The sequence below is a fragment of the Ixodes scapularis genome, unplaced genomic scaffold (assembly GCF_016920785.2).
Source record: "Ixodes scapularis isolate PalLabHiFi unplaced genomic scaffold, ASM1692078v2 PGA_scaffold39__5_contigs__length_11793443, whole genome shotgun sequence".
Taxonomy (NCBI): domain Eukaryota; kingdom Metazoa; phylum Arthropoda; class Arachnida; order Ixodida; family Ixodidae; genus Ixodes; species Ixodes scapularis.
This window is the reverse complement of record NW_024609867.1, coordinates 1,346,144-1,370,243: the sequence shown is the minus strand read 5'-3', so window position 1 is coordinate 1,370,243 and position 24,100 is coordinate 1,346,144. Positions and strand designations below refer to the sequence as shown.

The 24,100-nt window shown below is 47.4% G+C and overlaps 1 pseudogene; it reads right to left on the bottom strand.

Annotated features, from left to right (window-relative positions):
* Positions 1 to 970: 970 nt before the first annotated feature.
* LOC115320165 overlaps positions 971 to 24,100 on the bottom strand; it is an 88,149-nt pseudogene continuing 65,019 nt past the window's right edge.

Sequence of the window (24,100 nt, the reverse complement as noted above, 5' to 3'; positions counted from 1 at the left end):
TGCCAAAGCACCAGAATTAGAACACTTGGTCAAGTTTTTGTAGTTCATTCTGAAGACGATCAACGCCCTGTCGCCAAGCTGTCTCCGTTCATTGTTGCAAACGTTCTTGAGCACTTGATCGGACACTCCTACCAAGCAAAAAAGCTGCATTGTGGGGACCTTCTTGTAGAGGTCACCACGCAAGTGCAAAGTGAGGCCATTCAAAAGATGAAAAGTATTGTCGATACCTCCGCCACAGTAACGCCGCACAGAACGTTGAACACTGTGCGTGGTGCCATATCTGAAGAAGACCTCCTAGGTGTAAGCGAGGATGAGACCCTTGAAGGCCCAGTTAAAAATACCCATTGGGTCCAATTGGTTTTTCCAGTTGGTATCAGTTGGCGTAACCATCTGTGTTTTCGGACTCCCAACTGGAAAAATACCAATTGGTAATTTCCCAGTTGGAAAAATGTCAGTTGGAATAATACCAATTGGAACCATAACCATCTGTGTTTTCGGACTCCCAACTGGAAAAACACCCATTGGTATTTTCCAATGGGTCGACTGTAACCATCTGCGTTTTTGGAGAAATACCCATTGGTATTTTCCAATGGGAACCGTAACGGCTTGTGTTTCTAGACTTCCAATTATTATTTAATAAATAAATAATAATAAAAATAAATAAATTAAAACCAATAAGTATTTTTAAACCGGGACATCCCAGATAAGAAAAGTAGAGGGTCCAAATGGAATTGGCTTTGTGGGCTGTTACCATTTCACAATACCAAATTCCCAAAGCACAGTCTATGGTAACTGGATATGTTCTTAGGAAAAAGTTATTTTATGCTGAAGATGAGTGTACCTACATACCTTAATTTAACCAACCCAGTTTTGAATGTTTCTATAGACGAGCTACCAAGAAAAAGATAGAACTGAGTGAAATTTAAGATAAATGTTTATTGAAAACATAAAAAAAACATTTACTAGCACAAATAAGATACATAAATTGACAGCAAAAGAAAAATACAATACAAGAAAGAACCGGCTATCTGCAGTCACTCATGCTCCTCGGTGTCTGCGGCTGCAGCAGCCTGCAACCTGGAATGAAATGAGAGTAAATAAAAACTCATATGAACACCTGAAACGAACCTAATAATTTTCACTCTGGTGCCATCATTCCTGCATGTGCAGGTTTGGTTAACCATCCTGTCATGACACCACACCATCATAGAACAGCGTGTGAAAAAGTGCATGCACGTGACAAGAATATAAAGATTTAAGCTGTGATGGTTTTTAAATCATAGTACTGGTGAATTTATGCAGCTCATAAACTGTCTCTTTGAGAGCAGTCAGTTCTAAAATGCTTGAATGCCTGCCTTAGTAGTAGCGGTGAATTTGAATAACAAAGGTCTTTCCTGGCTGCCTTTGTTGGGCCACAGTTATTTCTAAGCTAGTATAGCGCACATACATATTTTTTAGCGCTCTCCAAAGCCCTGCAGTGCCAAACTATTGCCCCCCCCCCCTCCCTCCCTCCCTCAGTCTTGCATTTATAAACACAAGTTACCTCCTCTTCTCCAACTTCCTGAGATCACCGATCTTCTCATTGATGCTGCCGGTAACCTCCTTCCTTGAAGTGACTGCAAGCTCCCTTGGCATGCCTTGTGCTTTAACCGAGCTTGGTACATGTCTTCAAAAAAAGAAAAAAATACAGATTACTTATTTAAGAATGCACTGAAGATTGAAACATTGTAAATTATTGCTATGGTTCCCTGCAACTGCACACTACTGAGTTAGTCTCAAGCTAACTTGGGCATTCATGAGCGATGATGTTCAACCTGAGCTGAATGATAAGATTCCGTTCCACGTTAGTGCATTAGCAATGGTGGGAACCTTTTACAGATTTGGCTTGAATTATATAGTGAAACTAAGTACTGATAGCTTCCTCATGTTCCCTCACTCACAAGTGGAGGAAGATTTCAAAGTAACGTGTCACATTACTTGGTCTCACATGACTTGAGCTCTTTGCTGTCGTTGGTTGGAAAATTTAAACACTATGTGAAATTTTGTTAACATTATGTGAAACGCCATGCCAAGTGGATGCAGAAGGATATAAATCTCAAAAATTCCCAGATCCGTATGACCTTCTACAATAGTTTGGCATACCCAGGCAAAGCCTTGGCCTTTCAGCCCTCCTAAATATTATATTAAACTTCTACATTCAAACTGCACACTCCTGAGAGCGCAACAACTTTACTAAGAATTACCAACAGCAACAGTGTCACAAAATGAGTCACGCCCATGTTTAGCAATGATGCGACTAAAACAGTGAGTCTTTTTACATGTTTTGGAAGCAGCAGAAACAAGAGCATTTTTAGCTGGGCCAGCAAGTTCTATTTTGTACGTGCTTGCCCCACTCTTTCATTAATGCTTACTCAAATCGAAGATATGCAGTTTATAACATAAAGTAACGAATGCACTAAAATGCAATGCTACTCATAAACGTCTGGGTCAATTGCAATCCATTAAGGATCCCACATCTTATGTGAGATTTTTTGTATACCTATTCGTTAGGTATCTTAGAATGTGCTTGCCCTCAACATCTAGTGTGACTGCATGCATAAAGTTTGCCGTAAACCCATTGTTCTTCTAATTGTCAGCTAGACTGCTGGGTGAATGCACAAAGCCTTTCGTTACTTCCTTGTACATGCTGAGCCCATATTAGCTACAAACAAACTCAAATCCAATGAAAAACGCCAAGAACCCAACCGCAAATAGACTACAAGAGTAGGTGCTATGTTGAGCATGGACAGTATGACCCTCACCTTTCAGTACTCCTATCCTGTGGGGGCAGAGACCTGGCTTTGGGGGACGGCCTGGAAACTTGGAGGAGTGTTTCCCTGGAAAGAGGGAACAATACAGCTACATAACTGTCATGCTCTTTATAAGCTGAATTTCTCTTAAACAAAGTCAACCATTTAGTTTCAAAATGCTACATCAAAAAGCATTATCTATATTAAATGTAAGTTAGCTAATATTGGTTGTAGGACATTTGAGTCACGGCAAATCACCAAGGCAGTACGAACTTTTGGGAAGGAAGAAGTGCACTTAGCATTCACGCTACTCTCGTGCTGAACTCTAACTCCAAACATGGCCACAGCCAGTTCCGTCACCCATATCTATTTTTTTTTATTTGCACACCGTACTCCATGCGCTTGCAGTGACATGCATTCCCTGTCCAAGGTCCACCTGCACAGACATGTATAATAAAAATTTTAATAAAAAGAACAGAAATATAGGCTACAGCTCCCCAATTAAAGGACAACCCCGCTCAATTTTAAAAAAATGTTGAGATAGTGGCCGATTTTGCTTTGAGAGGTACTCAAAAACAATCCCCAATTCTCTGTTTCGCGAAAGTCAAATATATTTCGTGCAATTTTACTCTAGTCATGATCGCAAACCGAAACCGAAACGGTGGCAAAGCCGGCCCAGGCGAAAATTTTCAACTGGGACCAATTGGTCCCAGTTGCAACTGGTTTATGGAACAATTCCCAGTTGCAACTGGTCCCAGTTGGAGTTGTCCAACTGGTCCCAGCTGGAATTGGTCCCAGTTACAACTGGTCCCAGTTGGAGTTGGTCCCAGTTACCGCTGGTACCAACTCCAGCAACAATGAAACACGGCACAAAATGGAAGGTTGACAAGACTTTATTGCCAAAACTTGGAGAATAAAACTAAATAATATGTTCGGTGACGTACACGCTCCGGGTTTAGCCACCTGCTTGCGACGGTTGAATCGCTTTTTCAGAGGTAGTATTCATGAGATGAAAGAAGATCGGCCGCTGGCGTCTGTTTGAAGTCGTTCTCAGCATCTCTCCCCATCGCGTGAAGAAAGGTGCTCACCTGTGATCTCGCGTTGCGCAGGTGAAGTCCTGATAGGATGCGGTAGCGCTTCCACCTTGCAATCTCTGTCACAACAGTCGAACGTTTTCGAGGTAGAACTCCCGCCATTTTCGCCATTGTGCTCTCCGCGGCGTTTTCTCTTCCGTCCGGTCTATGTGCGTCCGGTCTTTCCTGGGTGCCCTCCGATCGCTGAACTGCATCTTTCCATCCTCGAAGTTCACCGCCGCCACCATGGTGTGGTACAGTTAGGTCCAAAGAAGCGCAGCTGTAGTTTTGACATTTTCATAACGACGCCAACTTGCGCGATGGTGACCCTTCCGACCCTTCTCTACCGCGTCCGTCCGACTCCGGCGTCAGCATAGGCAGCGCCTTCTGTCGACAGCGCGTACCACTAATCCGCACCCGCGTGCCATGGCGGCCGGCTAGCTCTGATTGGCCAAAATATAAATTTATTTATTAAAAGAAAAAAAATACGGTAGGTATTTAAATAAATGTTTTAATATATTTCAATAATGCACTAAATGTTCATTCAGGTGAACACATCTTGTCACTAATTATATTTTCCAATTAAAATGTATAGTTAATTAAAATTTTTATTATTTTTTCATAAATATATAAATGTACCCAGTAATTAAACATTTCCCTATTGATATCAATCTAAAAATGTAAGCATTTTTAGTTTCCTTCATTAGCAAAGGTCAATACACCCCCAACTCGTCAAAATTGTTGCCCGTGTGAACTAGGAACGGGAAAGGCATTTGAAGTCCGACCGGGAATCGCTCCAACCAGTTACTTTCCTAACTGGTTCCAGTTCACTCCATTCCCAACTGGGAGTCAAACCAGTTACTCCCAACTGGGAATGGTTCAAACCAGTTGACGCCTCAGCTGGTCCCAGTTGGACTCCTATTGGTCCCAGTTGAATGCCAGTTGGTACCAGTTAGTTCCAGTTGAAACCAGTTGAGGTGCCAACTGGTCCCAGTTGGAAATTTTCGCCTGTGGGACAACATTGTATCTTCGACATCACTAAGCATGTACACCCACATGATTGATGTACAAAAGGCACGTGATCTATCATGCGGACATGCGCTTCGCAGTCATCGTAGCATCGTCTGCAAAGCACGTGCCAATGCACGTCGATACGCACTGAACACACAAGCCGTGTTCAACAAGGCGATGGGCCTATCAGTAGCGTATAAATAGTCGAGCGCCGAGCCGGTTGAGCGCGTCGCTGATGTCTCTCATGGCGCTAGCACCAACCCTGCTCTCCACGGGAAAGAATACAAAATGTAAAAAAAAACTGTAGATGCTTGTTGACGTCACGGACGTCCCGCAAGAAGGGTGTTGGAGGAAGCGGAAATGCAGCCGGGCGGTGTTGTCTGGTCTGCACGTCACATCTAAAACCAGCAGATTCGTGCTTGTCAAACTTTGACAGCGATTTTAATGAACTTCTAGGCGGAAATTCTGTCGTAATATTTGCCGTGTGGGGTTTGTAAATAATAACAAAGAGAACTGTATTGTTTTGCACTACTGAAAAAGAAGCGGAGTGGCCCTTTAAGGTATTTTAGCCTGCATAACAAAATATATTGTCCAACAAAACGGAACAATAGACACTTTTTGGTTTACTTTGTTATGGTACGTGTTGATCATGTACCATAAATGCCTTAAAATTGTGAAAAAATGATCGCACTTTAACTGATTACATTTGAAATGGGGAAATAGGTGACACAGAACATTTGTTTCTTTTGAGCACTTTGACAGCACAGTTAAAATATTTCCATGAAAAGGTTGACTCAAAATGACACGATACTTTAGGACCATGTTTACGATAAAAATGCACCCAAGCTCAAATCTGAAAGCAGGTCTGTAGTGCCAGACGCATCAAAATATAAGGTGTTAAAGAAAATCAGCCGTCAGCATTAGGCTTTCATTTTTAACTCTTTTTGGTCATGTTTCGCCCATTGAAACACATCGCAAATGGGCCTGAAAACACACCTGATCTCAAAATGCCAACATATCATCAAAATGCACAGTTAAGTCCGTCTGCACAGACCTAATTATAGAGCTATGAACACCACTTTAGGCACAGACTTTAAAGGAGCTGTGCAACGATTTTAACGTTGAAAAAATTGGAAGCTTCTACTTTTGACGTTGTTCACCTTGTTACAAAGGACAGAAAACATGCATCCTTCTTTTAAAATGTTGCGATTCATCCGCTTAATCGCGAGGCAAAAATTATAATATTCCCCGACCTGCAGCCGCGAGCGGCGGCCGTGAGAAACACGCGGCGTGACGTCAATAGGGGTCTTGTAGAAAGATAGCAAGTTGTGCGAATACCTGCTCGATAAAAGGTAACTTTTCTATAAATCTTGTCATTCCAACATAAATATAAATGCGCCAAAACCTGGTATCATCGACAAAACTTTTATTATTCGGATTATTTGTGGTGCCATCTATCCTAGGTTCACAAAACCGTCAGCTCTGCTCCTGCGAACAGCCGCCAAAAGCCAGAGGGGGAGGGGGACAGGGCCGGACGGGTATGCCCGGACCCGGATGAGGTTTTCCTCCTTTCACCATATTGTTCGCGCTGCGCCCGGCAGCACATGGTCAAGCGGTCGCGAGCGGATCAGTTCTCGCTGCTCACGGATGGCTCTAGAGAGAGACCTTCACCGGAACCCCGCGCCATCCCCATTGACGTCACAGCGCACGTGACTCGGAAGATGGTGAAGGAGTTGAGAGGCCTCGCAAACCTCAATCTTTGTTCATTTTTAAAATAAAATCTAGAACATGCAGGCAAAAGCAGTTTTTTGTTCTCTACGCCTGAAAGGTGGAGACACCAACTCCCTAATTTTTTAAGCAAAGCACTGAAACTGTTGCACAGCTCCTTTAAGTGCTGAGCCCTACACTTGAAGTATGCCATCAGTGATACCCTTCCTCTAAACGCTGTCTGCTAAAAAGGAGGTGTTTTGAGCAGACGGCAGTCGCCTTGGCTGCCGGAATCCCGTTAAACAGTGGCCTAGGTCCGAACCCTTGGTAGTTCTAACAAGCCGAGTCACACGCTTGAACCCGAGATTATATTAAAAATAATCAAATGGAGCAAGGGGCGACCACAAGTGGCACGGTCTGTTCGATAGTCCCACTTGCTCCGATGACCCATGACCACTGCAATCCTTTTGGCGAGCATTGGTTTAAGCGGATGTTCTTGCTGACTCAACCACTTGCTTTGTGCAGGTCCTGTCATCGATGCTTTGCTTGTATAGTGCCGCTCAATATATATGACTTTTGAAGCGGAATGATGTGGCAGTGTTGTGAAATATAATAAATGTAACTTTGAGGGTTTACTTGTCAAACCTACGATGGGCATCTGGCACGATCCTATGGCGGACTGAGGACTTAGGCTACCTGGGGAACTTTTGACGTGCAATGCAAATCTGAGCTACACGGCATCTCTTCGCAATAAGCCTCAGCCGTATTGTGGGTCCCTCGGCTGGGACTCATACCTGCCAAGTAGGGATCCGTAGGCCAAAGCTTTGTGGCAGTGTTGTGAAATGTGTGTGCCTAGGTCCTTTCGCAACGTGTTTCTATGGGCGCAAAGTGAACAAAAAAGTTCAGAGGCCTTAATGATGAGGGTTACTTTTCTACAGTGTCTAAAATTTTTGTTACAAAAAATACATACTGCAAACGACCCGATTTCGCAGAATTTAGAGCCTGCAAACAATCACTTCACTTCAAAAACATCATCAACGCTTATGAGCCTTCATTCTCCCTATTGGAAAAACGTACAATCACTTCACTTCAAAAACATCATCAACGCCTATGAACCTTCATTCTAGCTCAGAAGCGGCAGCACCCATTCCCCAGGCACATTGGTTAACTTTTAAGGCCCCTTCAGACATTAGCGTTTCATAGTCTTTTGTGAAAGGATTATAATAATCCCCTTACAATGGGAGCTCGCGCTGTCTGAAACCGATGCAGTGGGGATCAGTGCAGCTAAATGCAGATGTCTGAAGCTCCCCTTAATCACACCAGATAACTTTACAGGGCAGATAATTATCCAATGGGTTCGTCTATTTATTTAATTTCGGCTCCATCAAATGCCTTTTGTTAGGGTAGTCAAGGGCGGGCCAAATCTTGCACCCCTATCTTAAGGGGGCACTAGAGAGGTTTTTGAAGAAACTTGGTTTTGTTTTTATATAATGTAGCAGGTGTCATTAAATATGTGCTCGAAGCTACATTCTATGGTATTTGTGACTCCGATTACGAGATATTCGGCAGTTACGACAACACAACCGGTGCAATCACCGTGGATGGAAAACCCCAGCTCACGAGTGGCTGACAAGCGCCGTTCGTCGTTGGCTCGGGTTTTGGGATACATCATAGAAAAACAATCTTCCTGCTCTCGTGAACTGCAACGGGAAGCCACGTTGTGGCGACGTTGAAGATGGAGAGGGTATAGAAAAGGAGCGAGTAGAAAAAAGTGATAAGCGAAAACTGTATGCAAGCCTGTAAAGTTGAGTCAATTAGTCTTTATAAAGAAAATGCAAACTCGTCATTTATGTACTCAGTCTATGTTTGAATATTTTATATTATTATCTACAACTGAAGAAACTCTGAGCGAAAGTTGCTCAGGTGAAACAGCATCCTATTAGTGACCTAGTAACACGTTATTTTTGATACTGCATAAAAGGATTGCAGGGCGACATGGCCAGGCAGGGCGACATGTAGAGGTGCAGGGGCCGGCACCTCAGGGAGGGCCACAGCAGCTGGGGCAGGGGCAGGTGCCACAGAAACGGCCACGGTAACAGAGGCAGCTGGGGCAAGGGGGGACACAACAGGAAGGGCCATGGCAGCAGGGACAGCCGTGGTAGTGGGGGCTGCATCACGGAAGGCCACGGCAACGGAGGCAGCTGGGGCAAGGGGGGACACAACAGGAAGGGCCATGGCAGCAGGGACAGCCGCGGTAGTGGGGGCGGCATCACGGAAGGCCACGGCAACGGAGGCAGCTGGGGCAAGGGGGGACACAACAGGAAGGGCCATGGCAGCAGGGACAGCCGCGGTAGTGGGGGCTGCATCACGGAAGGCCACGGCAACGGGGGCAGCTGGGGCAAGGGGGGACACAACAGGAAGGGCCATGGCAGCAGGGACAGCCGCGGTAGTGGGGGCTGTATCACGGAAGGCCACGGCAACGGAGGCAGCTGGGGCAAGGGGGGACACAACAGGAAGGGCCATGGCAGCAGGGACAGCCGTGGTAGTGGGGGCTGCATCACGGAAGGCCACGGCAACGGAGGCAGCTGGGGCAAGGGGGGACACAACAGGAAGGGCCATGGCAGCAGGGACAGCCGCGGTAGTGGGGGCGGCACCAGGGAGGGCCACAGCAGCAACGGAAGGAGGGGCAGCAGCAGCAATGGCAGCATTGACGGCAGGGGTATGGGGCAGGGCAGTGGCAGCAAGGGCATGGGCAGGATTGGGAGCTGCAGCCCTTGATGGAAAATCTCGATGATGGAAAGATTTCGGAAAAGGCTCATACAAGCGTAACCGTAATATGGGACATCCTATGCAAGCGAAAAGGCGGCTCCAGTATAGTGGATTAAGGCGGAACAATACAGGTGGGCGTAACCATACAAGTATGTCGTATTATGGACATCCTATACCAGCGTAGTGGATTAAGGCGGAACCATGTAGGCCGACGGAACCATACGTGCATAATGTAATATGGGACATCCTATACAAGCGAAAAGGCGATACCAGCATGGTGGAGCCATATGGCTCTACCATGCTGGTATCGCTCTTTCACTGTTCTACAGGGCGATTTAGTTTTAAGCTTTACATATATGTTTAGAAAGGTCGTGAAAGCTAAATTAATGCGGTTTGTGCAGGCGAGTTGTACGGCCAGGGTATAGGGACCTAACCGTAACGGTACGTAGTATAGGGTCCTAACCGTAACGATCAGTCGGATAATTAAATACAATTTGTTAATTAACTTTTTAATTACTACAAACGAACAGATGGTTTCAATTAGAAACTTGCCGAGAGTCATCGAAAACCACTAAATCAGCTCTTTTTAGAAGGATATAACGCAGGGGTAGCATTTTATGCGTTCTGTAAAAACGCTTTATTTGGATCCGTCTCTAGGTTTCGGTTTCTTATTGGAGGGCATCTCTGCGCCCACGGTCCTGTTCCCCAGGAGTTTAGTTGTGCAACACACGTGCGCCTTGCTTCCCTCCATCCTACGAGGGAGGCGAGGGGGTGGCTTTGCACTGCGGCCACCGGGCAGCAGGATCGCAGGCGCAAAGATGCGCTCTGGTAAGAAATTGAAGTCTGGAAACGCGTCCAAATTGACTATTTTTTAAAAACGCCGTAAAATGCTGCTCTTGTCTTATATCATCACAAAAAAAGTTGATTTTGTGTGTTTTTATGATACTTAGCAAGTTTCTAATTGAAACCATGCATCTATTTTCACAAATTGAAATTTTAAGAAACATACTTAAAAGGAAGCTGAAGCGGTTTTTTATTTGAGGAAACACACTAAAATATTCCTTTTGACCTCCAGGATATCAAATATCAAAATTATTTCTCAATTTGGTTAATCGAGGCTGCATAGAATCATTTTTAAAGTACTGCTGGAGGCACTTCCCTGGAGAGCGACGTCAGAAAAGCAGCTTTCGAAATCTTTGCTCACGCATCTTCAGCGCCTATCAAAGCTATGCACGCACATGCTATTTTTTAAAAGGGCAGAAAAATATGTCAGGACTGGTGCCAGTGCGGGAGAATATACCTAGGAAAGTTGCGATTGGACGCCCGGCCCTCAAGCGACACACGCTTGGCGGCCGAAAGGTCTTCTTACGATGTCACTATTGGTACGATGTTTTTTTGTGTTTTCTCACGTTTAGTTATATCTTTGTGGAAGACGAACGGGATATTCAGATTCGCGGGATAAAACTACGCTAGAATGAAGCTCCATCTAGTTTTCTGAAAGAAGTTTGGCACTTCTCTGTAATAGGCCGACTGATCATTACGAATTAGACTTTTATACTATGCCGCCTTGGCCATATAACCTACGTGCATAGACCATGTAAATGTAGCTTTTATGGCTTTTAAAAAAAATCTGTAAAACATAAAAAAAAACACCCTGTAGAATGTCCCCCAATACGATACGATTGTATGGTTCCTTCCCCGCTTGTATCGTTCAAGACGAACTTGCAGACATCCAGCCTTTCATTGGAATGCTGTATGTCAGCGAGTCTCTACACCTGCGAGTGGTTTCAAACAAGAATTATGTTTGCACACCAGTAAGCTCTTATCCGAGGTTCTCCAGGAGCACTAAAAACAGAGGCAAAATGTAGTGACCTGGTAAATTTGGTTACAGGTATTTATTTTTAGAAGAATCGCATGCAGCAAAGTTTAACTTTGCTCAAAAGAAGGTAATTATAAATTCAATACTGAACAATGGTGTCCCTTGAGCTGTCAGACCGAACTCCTACTCTTGCCACTCAGGAGTTCCTAACTTGTGGGTAGAGGATCAGCACAACCCAGATTTGTGCTGCGAGCGCACCTGCAACATAAAAGTTCAATAAACATGAGATGAAAAATGAGACGTTTACAATTCTCTGTAATGTGAAATTAGAGCACAGATCTTGAAAAGGAGGATGGGAGGGTGTGCCCCTCCTCACCCTCTCCTCCTCCTCTTCTGCTCCCTCCCATTTAGCGGGAAAATTTGCCCACTGAATTTAGCGGGTTAAGTTTCCCATTAAATTTAGCACGGAAATTGATGTCACGTGACCTCAATACCAATGCAGTTTTCCCGCTAAAAGTAGCGGGGAAAATGACGTCACATGACCGTGTCACGTCATCCACAAAAAAATTGTTTCTCAGCTAGACTTAGCGGAAATATTAACGTCACATGACCTCAACATTAATTCAATATCCTACCAAGTTTAGTGGGGCGGGCGGTTACGCCGACAGCGACGCCGCGAAATGCAGAAACAGGTGCCTAAGAGCTGCGCTCAAAAAACTAAATGCCTCAGGTGAAAAAGTGAAAGCCGTTTACAACTTCCTGTAACGCCGAATTGGAGCGCAGCTCTTGAGGAGGAGGAGTGGAGGGTATATTCCTCCTCCTCCCTCGTGATCATGCCTGCTAGTCCTCCTCCCCTCCTGCTCCCTCTCCCTCTCCTTTACCACCTCCTCGTCCTTCAAGCTCCTCCCCTCCCCTCGCCTCCTCGTCTCTCCTCCCCCCCTCCTCCACCTTCGTACTGCTTTCCTCCTTGCCGCTCAAGCCGGAAAGGGTCGCGTAAGAGTTAGAGCGCAGCTCTTAGGGGCCCGTTTCCAGCCTGAGCGGCGTCGGCGTCGCCGTTGGCGTCGCCGTCGGCGTCGCCGTCGGCGTCGGCGTCGGCGTCGGCGTCGGCGTAACCGCGCCCCTCCCTCTCCTCCTCCTCCCCCTCCTCCTCCTCTTCCTCCCCCTCCTTCTCCTCCTCCCCTCATTGTGTAGTATGGTCCGGGCGGGTCACGTGACCTCGGGGGGAGGGGGTCACATGACCCGTTTCCAGCCTGTGCGGCGTCGGCGTTGGCGTCGGCGTCGCCCCTCCCCCTCCTCCCCCTCCTCCCCCGCCAAGGTCACGTGACCCCGGGGTGACTCCCCTCCCACCGCCGAAGTCACGTGACGGCCCGCCCAAGGTCATGTGATACCGTCCCCTCGAGGTCACGTGACTCCCGGACCTCTGCCCTCCTCCTCCTCCCCTCATTGTCTAGTATGGTTCGGGGGCGGAAAGGGTCGCGTAAGAGCACAGCTCTTACGCGACCCTTTCCGCCCCCGAACCATACTAGGAGGGGGAGGGGGAGGAGGGCAGAGGTCCGGGGGTCACGTTACCTCGAGGGGACGGTATCACATGATTTTGGGCGGGCCGTCACGTGACTTCGGCGGTGGGAGGGGAGTCACCCCCGGGGTCACGTGACCTTGGCGGGGGAGGAGGGGGGAGGAGGAGGAGCGGAGGGGGAGGAGGAGGAGGGGGAGGGGCGACGCCAACGCCGACGCCGCACAGGCTGGAAACGGGTCATGTGACCCCCTCCCCCCGAGGTCACGTGACCCGCCCGGACCATACTACACAATGAGGGGAGGAGGAGAAGGAGGGGGAGGAAGAGGAGGAGGAGGGGAGGAGGAGGGGGAGGAGGAGGAGAGGGAGGGGCGCGGTTACGCCGACGCCGACGGCGACGCCAACGGCGACGCCGACGCCGCTCAGGCTGGAAACGGGCCCCTAAGAGCTGCGCTCTAAAATTAGGTAGAATGTGGATACAATTATGGATATGGTCATGAATACAGTTAGCAGATTCAATATGAAGAATATGTGTTAGACGCACGCTCAAGGAAACCTGTTGCATCTATATTCATTCAAATTATTTCGCAGAACCTAGCGCTGCAGTCTCAGGTGGGAGTTCGCTGAATGAGTCTACCGACTCGGAAAGAGCAGTTGGATCTGCGCCAATGAGCATTACATAAGTGAAATGTCACTATTACTGTTACAGTGCCGAATGTTTCAAACTGCCAGTTGCATCATTCTGTGAGTTCCCTCCTTACATTACAGGGTTTAGCCCTCTCGAATGCTTTGAGAGAAAAATGATGAACTGGAAATATCTAGAGTAGTTCTAGAAAAACTATTTCCAGAATCTTATCTCAGCATCGTAAAGAATACAAAAAGTTTCTAAAGACAAGGTTAGTGCAGGAGTTGAATAAACTAAATACTTCGTTTTGCGAAACCATCTTGCCGTAGTAAACGTATAAAGTTCCCCTAGGTAGAAGAATCTCTACCTAGGGGAACGATGGGCACAATCACTACGGATGATTGTGCCCATTGCGTACCATAAAAATTTAATTTGTGACCTACAATATTTACAGACTCAACCAACTCTAAATAAGTGGACCACTTGTCATTAAAGATTGGCCTCACCATGACTGTCTGCCAACATCTACATAATAATTTCCATGTACCTATGTATTTCAAGAAAATATTTGCCGCGAGCTGCTTAAAACACAATAGCACTTTTTATCAAGTGCTGATTGTTGGGCAAGCTGGTATGGTACGTTAGAAAACATGATTGCACTCTGAAGACGGGGATATAGGAAGGACAGACACCACAGAGTGCTAACTTTCAACTGATTTAATTCAAGAATCTCAGCGTAGAAACACCCCGCAGGGGGCACCTGTGAAAACAGGTGTTTGGAGAGTGGCGTCTCCACGTACCCCGAGCCCCGCAGGAGGCGCCTGCACCTTTGGTGCTAGGTGCTTGGTGAGTAGCGTCACCACGGACCCAGCCACGTGGGCCACCATACCCGCACGCAGGGGGCACCTGCCTTGGTAGGTGCTTGGTGAGCGGCGCCACCGCGAACCCCGAGCTATGTGGGTTTACCCACCCACGCCTGGCTGTGCGTGGCTTAACCCGTGTCCGGGGAAAAGGGGACCCTGGTGGTTGAGCTGAGCCCGGGGTATGTTTGGACCCTTCGGGGCCCCCCGGGCGAGGCAATACACCGCTTCGACCTCTGCTTCTCGTAGACGGGTGTCCTGGCTTGGCCCGACCAGTATGATTCAGTCAGTCGCCTCTTCTACCCTCTTCTTCCTTCTTTCACTTTTCCTCCCACCTCTTTCTCTTTTCTTCTACACTCTCTTCCTTCCTTTTTCACCTTCTTAGGCGGCAAGGGCCAACCTTGAGTGGAAACAGGTCCTGTCCCTGAAACCACACTAGGGTATAGTGCCCGGGCAGCACTGGTAGTGTAATTGTGTCAGCCAAGCCTTTCTTGCTATGGCACATTACCTACCCCCTTGTTGGGCTCCGTGGTGGGCGGTGCACCCGGGCACTGAACTTTTCTCCCATCTTTATGGGTTCTCAAGCTAAACCTCCCTCTGATCGGGCCCTGAAAAGGGTCCGCACCGAAGTCCCTAGAAAAGACACGACCCCATCACCTCCTGCGTTCCCCAAATTTTTGGTTGTACACTCCGAAGATGACACCCCACTCTCCAAGATGTCCCCCTTTCTTGTTGCTAAAGTGCTAGAAAGTGCGGTCGGTAGGAACTTTAAAGCCAAAAAGATGCCCTCAGGTGACCTGCTTGTGGAAATTGAATCCAGACAGCAGAGTACAGCACTTCTCTCGTTGAACTCTGTGTCGGATCACAAAGTGACTGTTTCACCCCATCGTACACTCAATACGATTCAGGGCGTTATCTCTGAGGATGACCTGATCGAGAGTTCCGACACTGAAATCCTTGAAGGGCTCTCTGACCAAGGAGTTGTAGCCGCAAGGCGCATCTCCCTGCGTCGGGATGGTCAAGAGCGGAAAACAAGACACATAGTTCTAACTTTTGCTTTCACCACACTCCCGGATGCTGTTAGGGCTGGCTATCTTCACTGCGGGGTTAGGCCGTATGTGCCTAATCCTCGAAGATGTTTAAATGCCAGAGGTTTGGTCATGGCTCCCAGCATTGCCGTGGAAAAGCCACGTGTGCGAAATGTGCCAAATCTGACCACCCCGCAGAGTCCTGCACCAACGACCCACACTGTGCAAACTGCAATGATCCCCACCCCGCATACTCTCGATCATGCAGAACGTGGAAAGAAGAAAAGGAAGTACTCACTCTTAAAGTCAAAGAAAATCTCTCGTACCCAGAGGCACGCCGCCGCCTCGCATTCTTGCGCAAGGGCAGCTGTTCGCAGGTGGTGCAGCGGGGACCTGCACCACTGATGGTAGCAGTGGCGACCCAAACGTCCTTTCTGGACTATGGGAAGCCACGGCAGTCCCCTACGCCCCAGCTGAAAATTCAGCTTCCGGGGCATGCTATCTCGGCTGGGCAGTCTACGGATCCTCCCAGCCAGAGCGCAAGCACTCGCGCTCCTGCGGCAAAACAGCCTCAGCCCTCTCACGTAGAGGGTATGCAGGTTGCTTCCCAAGATGGGCCGGCGGCTATGGCCCATCTTGAATGGGCCGGCGGCTACGGCAACCGTCCCTCCTCCGCGATCTCCTTCTAGGGAGAAGGGTGGACGCTCCCGCCCACACTCCCTGGAAAGATCATCATCGAAGGAGCGGCACGGCTCTCGAGCTGCTCCTACAGCAGCACCTAAGCGGCAGGAACGGGTGCACTTGGGCGATTCCCCGCCCAGCACCTCCTCCGCCCATTTGGCTGGGCCTGGTCGTGGACGGGGCATGACGCCCCATTCTCCGAGCCTGCCCAAACCTGCAGCAAAGGCCTCACCTCAAGAAGCAGAGGCCATGGATGAGGATACAGAAGTCTCCACTCATGCGTCTGAGCAAGACGACATGGAGTGGCAGACTTCTAAAAATAAACACAAAAACAAAAAACCTGTAATCCCTCCAAAGTGATGTTGTTTTTTGTTGCCATATGCGGCAGATTTACGACTTTTTACATACTCTTACCTAGTTTTACTTTTTAGATTAGCAACTTTTTAACTTCTTTTTAGAGGAATGACCAACGTTCACTTTATGCAGTGGAACTGCCGCGGTCTTTTACGTAATTATTCATGATGTTAATTTTTCTATGGATGAGGTACGTCCTATTGCACTCTCCTTACAAGAGACTCATCTAAGCGATCATAAGTCAGTGTTGCGTCGCTATCAAGTTTTTAGAAAAGATCGCCTCGCATCTAATTCATCCGGTGGAGTGGCGGTGGTTGTCCAGAATGGGGTTGCCTGCTCTCAGGTTCCTCTCAATACGCCACTTGAGGCTGTGGCTGTGCGCCTTCTTTTGGACCGCCTTATCACTGTTATATTCCACCAAACTTTCCGTTGCATCTTCATGATCTCCAAAGACTTGTTACACAGCTTCCTCACCCTTTTTTACTTTTAGGCGATTTTAACGCTCATCACCCCTTGTGGGGTAGCGCCCGTCAAGACTCGCGTGGTGGGGTTCTTGAGCGGTTTTTATTAACTTCTAGGCTGTGCCTTATGAATAAGAGAGATCCAACCTTTTTTAGTGCAGCTCACAATTCATTTACGTCTATCGATCTTTCTTTCTCATCCCCCTCATTGTTTTCTTCATTTACGTGGAAAGTTTTAAATAATCCCTCCGGAAGTGACCACTTTCCAGTCGTCCTGGAGAGTTTGGTTTCTGTACCAAGCCTTATGAAACGTACCCCTCGTTGGAAACTGGAAAAAGCTGATTGGAGTCTTTTTAGCCTAAACTCGGACCTGAAACCTCCCATGTTCCAGTCCTTAACACATGAAGAAGCAACGACATACGTTACAGAACAGATAATTAATGCCGCTTTTCATTCCACCCCTCAGACTTCCTGTAAAATAGCCAAAAAATGTAAACCATGGTGGAATGACGATTGTTCCACCACCAAGAAGAAACAGGATAAGGCTTGGAGCATATTTCGCAGGTATCCAACATTTGTCAACTTAATAGAGTTTCAGCGAAATAGGGCTCAAGCTCGTTGGACAAGGAAGCAGGCCAAACGGAAGTCTTGGAGAGGATATTTGTCCTCTATTAGTAGCTATGTCCCAGCAAAGGAAGTGTGGGACCGACTTCACAAGGTCGAAGGCAGATACCGCTGTTTCACAGTTCCTCTCTTTCCATCTGCTTCCTCATTGCACGACCAGGCCAATCTGTTAGGTGCACATTTTGCAGCCGTTTCAAACTCCTCGCACTACTCTTCGGCGTTTTTGAAGTTTAAGTCTGATGTAGAGAGAACAAAAATCAGCTTGGCAGGAGGAGCCTCCGCACCCTACAATCAACCGTTCACAATGGCGGAACTCCAAATGGCTCTGAATGTCCGGAAGCACTCTTCCCCAGGTCCTGATCGTATACATTACGACATGATTCAACATTTATCGAAGGAATCACTCTCAGCTCTCCTAATTTATTTTAATGGTTTATGGAAAGATTCATACTTCCCTACTGAATGGAAACAGGCAGAGGTGATCCCGTTATTGAAGCCTGGAAAAGACCCTTCCCTCCCGTCAAGTTACAGGCCGATAGCATTGACGAGCTGCCTGGGAAAAACATATGAAAGGTTAATCAACAAGCGTCTTGTTTACTTCCTTGAACAAAATGATATTTCGGATGCAAATCAGTGCGGCTGCCGACCTGGACGCTCCACGACCGACCACTTGGTTCGGCTGGAGACTTTTGTACGGGAGCCATTTGTGAAGAGGCAGCATTGTGTATCGGTATTTTTCGACTTGGAGAAAGCTTATGATACCACTTGGCGACATGGCATCCTGCGTGACCTTTTTATGTATGGAGTACGCGGCAGATTGCTTTACTGCATTAGAAACTTTTTATGTGATCACTCTTTTCGTGTACGGCTAGGGACAACACTTTCCGACTTGTTTGTTCAGGAGAACGGGGTTCCTCAGGGTGGAGTCCTGAGTGTTACTCTTTTTGCTGTAAAAATTAATTCTCTCTGTCAGGTCATACCTTCTTCCGTGTCGTACTCCCTATACGTGGATGATATTCAAATTTCTGTGGCATCTTGTAATATGTCTAGCTGCGAAAGACAGTTGCAGCTAACCATAAATAAAATGACTAAATGGGCAAACAAAAATGGTTTTAAGTTCTCTTCAGAGAAAACAATCTGTGTCCCCTTTTCTTTGCGGCGTGGGCTTTGGTTAGATCCGATTCTCGGTTTAAATGGAAATAGCATTGCAGTAAGACCAGAGCATAAGTTCCTGGGACTGATTTTCGACCGTAAACTTAGCTTTATATCTCACCTCAAGTGGCTGAAGCAAAAGTGTATGCAGGCTATGAATATCCTAAAAGTTCTCTCTCACAAGTCTTGGGGCTCCGATAAAAGGTGTCTTCTTCGTCTCTATTCCTCTCTCGTAAGATCACGTCTTGATTATGGTGCTGTTGTGTATACATCTGCTCGACCGTCTGCATTGAAGATGCTTGATCCAGTGCACCATCTTGGGTTGCGTCTAGCAAGTGGTGCTTTTCGAACATCCCCTATCTCAAGCTTGTATGTTGACTGTAATGAAATGTCACTCGAGAAAAGGCGGCAACTCCTTAGTCTAGTCTATGTTTACAAAGTTTGGTCGGATTCTAGTCATCCAGCTCAACTTATATCCGAGAGTCCAGATTTTGTCGCACCTTTGACCGTAAGCCAACTGTTGTTCGACCCTTGAGTCTTCGTTTTGAGAACCTGCGTCTATCCCTTGGCCTGCCTCGTGAAAATGTCTACCTCATAGAAAGTGCAAGTCACACTGCCCCATGGGATATCAAGCCTATAGCTTGTGATTGGTACTTCACAAAATTTAATAAACATAATGTCTTGCCACTTGCTTTTCAACAAGAATTTCTTGCACTGCAAGAAAAGTACAAGACTTATCACCAATTTTACACTGATGGAGCCAAGTCCTCAACGTATGTAGGCTCATCTGTTCATTCAAATTCGTTTACACATGTGACAAGGCTAAATAATATCGCTAGCATTTTTACTGCCGAGCTATATGGCGTGCTCTCAGCACTTGACTATATTATCCGGAGCAAAGTGATGAAAGCAGTTCTTTTTGTAGACTCCCGGAGCGTTGTTACTGCAGCATGTTCACTCAATCCAACCAACAACAAGCTAACTCAACTGGTACGTGCTAAAATTCAACTGGGCCTCGAAGATGGGAAGGATATTAGGTTTTGTTGGATCCCGAGCCATGTGGGCATTGCAGGCAACGAGGCTGCAGATAGACTGGCCGCCTCCTCGCGTAACCTCTTACCATCACACGCATGCATTCCATACCAAGACCTAACAAGGTCCATACGGCTTGCACTTCTAAAACGGTGGCAGTCTGAGTGGGATTTGGCTGATAACAACAAACTTCATATCATCAAGCCAAGCATCGGTACCTGGGAAAGCTCCTATAACCGGAGCCGTTTCCGTGAGGTTCTTCTGTGCCGGTTGAGGATCGGCCACACCTTCCTCACCCATCAGTACCTACTTGTTGGTGAGGAACCACCGGAGTGCGACCACTGTGGAGACACTTTGTCCGTTCTACATATTTTTCTTTGCCCTGGTCTTCTACAACAACACAAGCTCTTCTTTCCTGAGCTTTTCAAGTACAGTATCCCTTTCCATCCTACCCTTTTCCTAGGGGAGCAACCTCTAATATCAATTGACCGTCTCTTATCTTTTCTAGAACATATAGCAATTTTACGCAAACTATAGTGGAAATACCTTTTTTGGTACACCGTTTCTAGTTGAATTTAATTTACCTAGTTTGGCGCAGTATGGCCATCGTTGCTCTTGCGCCATAAAACCCGCAAACAACAACAACAATCAGCGTAGAAACACACTGCGTCACCGCACCACATCTCAACCAATCCTTGGCCCGGCCACGGACCGCAAGTACGCCAACTCCTTATCCGCCAAGTCAATTGATGCCACACTGACACAACACGTGCTGGAACTATTTATAGCGTCAGCCTCCATCATCTCTAACAGTCCTATCTTTGTGCCTAGCAAGAACAGTAGACGAAGCAAATAATGGTTGGCACCCGCAGTCATGATCTGTCGTGCCACTGTCATGACTGCGGGTGCAAACCATTATTTGCTTCCTCTACTGTTCTTGCTAGGCACAAAGATAAGACTGTTAGCGAGATTATGGAGGCCGACGCTATAAATAGTTCCGGCACGTGTTGTGTCAGTGTGGCGTCAATTGACTTGGCGGATAAGGAGTTGGCGTACTTGCGGTCCGTAGCAGGGCCACGGATTGGTTGAGATGCGGTGCGGTGACGCAGTGTGTTTCTATGCTGAGGTTCTTGAATTAAATCAGTTGAGAGTTAGCGCTCTGTGGTGTCTGTCCTTCCGATGTCCATGTCTTCAAAGCGCAATCATGTTTTCTAACACACTTTTTAACACTAATAGAAAGCCTGTAGTGGGCCACAACTTAAGCAGTTTTCACTTCATTATGAAGAGCAATTACACATATGTGAAGCATGAATATAGGCCTGCACTGAATTTTTTTCCTAAGTTGAACGTGCTATGCTCTGTTTACTATATAAATCTTTGCAGAGCTGACAATGTGCAAGTTCCTGTTTTTTTATATTTCACATGTCCCGTCTGCGGGGTGTGGTAGGTACATGAGATTGATGACACCAACGTAACACAATGATTATTTTAAGAATTTGTTTGGGTATAGCACGAGCAAAGTGATCTGCGGGAAGTTATTTCTGTGACACCGCTGAACCTACATCCGCGGGCTTTAAGTTTACATGTTAATCATGTCTGCAGACTCCTTTTTGTAATTGGAACTCCATCCAACCCAAGATTTGAATATGTTTTTTTGCATTTTAGGCTTAGTAGTGCTTTTGCTGTTCTATTATTAGGTAAGAAGAATGCTTATTTCAAGTGGCATACCTAACACCTGGTGGCACGAGGACTCCCCTGTCGTGACGCTGATCGAAAGTCACAGGCAGGGAGATACTGCGATGCTCTTGTTGCTGGGACTACCTCCCCCATGGTCCTGGCCAGACCACAGAAGATTGAGTCCAAGCTTATGGCCACTAGGATCTTCAGATCTTGAGGCACTTAAGTAGCTGAAAATAAAAACAATCACAATCAAGTACTTGGCAGAGCTACATTAGAATGGCTAGCATATTCTTTCGTGATCAGCACATAGATCCTCTTATTTTAGTCTTAGTCACCCCCCAGGACAAGGCTACGTAAGCGTTAAAATGGTGGGTACCAAATTAAGGCGAATGACCAAATGCGTTCATTTAACCTTCTAACGCCCCAACCCGAGAGATTTCTGTCAAATATTCACATTCAACTGTAAAGATTATAAATAAAACTACTACTGCAATGCAGAGCCGTATAGTGGGAGAGTAGCGAGTGGGTGTGGCGACGAAGGCTCCGGAGAGGAGGAAAGGGAGGAGAATGCCGAAGGAGGGAGAGAGAAGGCAGCAAAGAGGCAAAGAGGAGACGACCGCCATTTTGACGCAAAGCTGTCTGCACGGAGCACTGTTGAGGCTACGCGTCGTCTGCTACGGGCTTATTTCTCTTTTTTGCCTGAATAAAAGTTTGCGTTCAAACATGGAGGAACTTCTTTCTTTAGGTTTTTAAGCCACCGAGGAATAACTCTATATCATTTTATTGCCCGAGCCTGCCAAATAAAAGGAAAGAACCAAAATTAGGATATCGATCCCGTGCCGGGCGAATGAATTAAAATGGCGGCCCTCCCCGCTCAGCTGGGAGCAGCTTAGAGTTCACGCGCATGCGCTCACGCCTCTCGCTCTTTGCCGCGGGCTGATTAGCTCACTTCGAAGGGAGACGTTACGGCAGCGAAATCATATGCTGCCAGACTCTCCCCATATATGGCTCTGCTGCAATGGAAAGATTTTCCTACCCTCGTGCTCAGCGAGTGTCGACTGGGGATACAACTCCAGTTCATACACTCGCTGAACATGATGGTAGAGATTACCAGCAGAGGGCTGGTGTCTGGATAGAAAGAGTTTAGTTGGCGCACCAAGAGGCTAACGAATGAAAATGGGTACTACTCTGAGCAAAATGCCAAAAAAGTGTGGATCTCGGCTTGACACTAACAGCAGCACACAGTATCTATTTTACTGACAAAGGAGTACTCAATCACTATTTTCAGCTACCTAATCAAACTAAATATTCTTCCCGGCTTGCTTTTTGGGAAGATCTCTAAATTTACAAGAACTGTTAACCCTATTGAAAATAATTCTAAAGGGCCCATCAGCCTTGAAGGATTATGGGACCTCACAGCACTTCAAAACCCACCAGAAATACCCTACAGAAAAACCCTTCGGGGATACCCCACAGAAAAACCCTGCAACCCCACAGCCCTTCACACCGTCACCCCTTCAGCCCCCTCAGCCCTCCCTTTAGGCCCCATTAGACCCCTTAAAAATAAGAGGCCAAAATGGCTCTGAACCAATGACAAAAAGAATGACGATTTGTTCAATGGAAACAACTTTATTTATATCTTGAATACACTGAAGAAAATATTGCACTTATATATTTATTGTTTTTCGATGCAGAATCGGAACTTCAAACAAAATTTAAATGTAACAGAATTCAAACTTCAAACAAATTTAAAACACTATTACACTTCAAACAAAATTTAAAACACTATTACACTGAAGAAAATACTGCACTTATATGTCACAAAAACAAAATTCGAAATAACCTTTAATATATTGGGTTTTTTTGGGCTTTTATTGTCTTTTTATGCTTAGTAACAGAATTCATACTTCAAACAAAATTCAAACCAGTCATTGTGACAAGTATGTAGCGACCCCCTCCAGTCCGCCCGTCTGCGGCCGCCTGGCTCGGCGGGCAACATTGGTCACCACACGAATAAACGCCGTTGAGCGCACGCGCTCCGGCCAGACATCGTCCACCCTCACAACAAGGCTGCGTGTCGTCTCTCCTCGGCGGGTGCTTCGGCCCCTTCGTCCACGTTCGAGAAAGATCGTGACACTGGCGACGAGGAACCGTGGCACTGGAGTCCACCAACGTGCACGGTTCGGCCCACGCCGCCGAGAGTCGCAACACCGGACCCCGCTCCTGTCGCCATGCCGCTGTACGGGAGGCTCGAGCCGTTCGACGGAGATGGTTCCGCTTGGCCACTCTACGAAGAACAAGTCCACGTGTTCTTCCGGGCGAACGACACGCCGGAGGCGAAACAACGGGACATCTTCCTGGCCAGCTGCGGGACCCGCGTCTTCAGCCTCCTGCTCGACCTCCTCAAGCCGGCCACGCCGCACGTCAAAACGCTGGGTGAGCTGCTCGCCACGCTGCGCTCGCACTTCAGCCCGGCGCCGTCCACGCTGATGGAGCGGTTCCCCTTCAACAACCGGAGCCGCCAGGACGGGGAGACCCTCGGGCAGTTCGTCGCTGCGCTACGAGGGTTAGCGAGCACCTGCGCCTTCGGCGACCAGCTGGACTCGCTACTCCGGGACCGGTTCGTCTGCGGCATCAACAACCCCGCCATGCAGACGCGACTCCTGGAGCTCCCTGACCCTTCGCTGGACGACGCGGTGAAGGCAGCGCTGGCGATGGAAGCCGCAGCAAAGCACGCCAGCGAGATAGCGCGTGCGGCCGGCTCACCGTCGACGGAAGCGGCGGTGAACAAGATGGCGGCAAGGAGCGGTGCCTGCAGCCGCTGCGGTGCTGCCCACTCCCCCTCACAGTGCCAGTTCGTCCACGCACAATGTTTCACGTGCGGGAGAACTGGGCACCTCGCACGTGTCTGCCGAGGGGGGA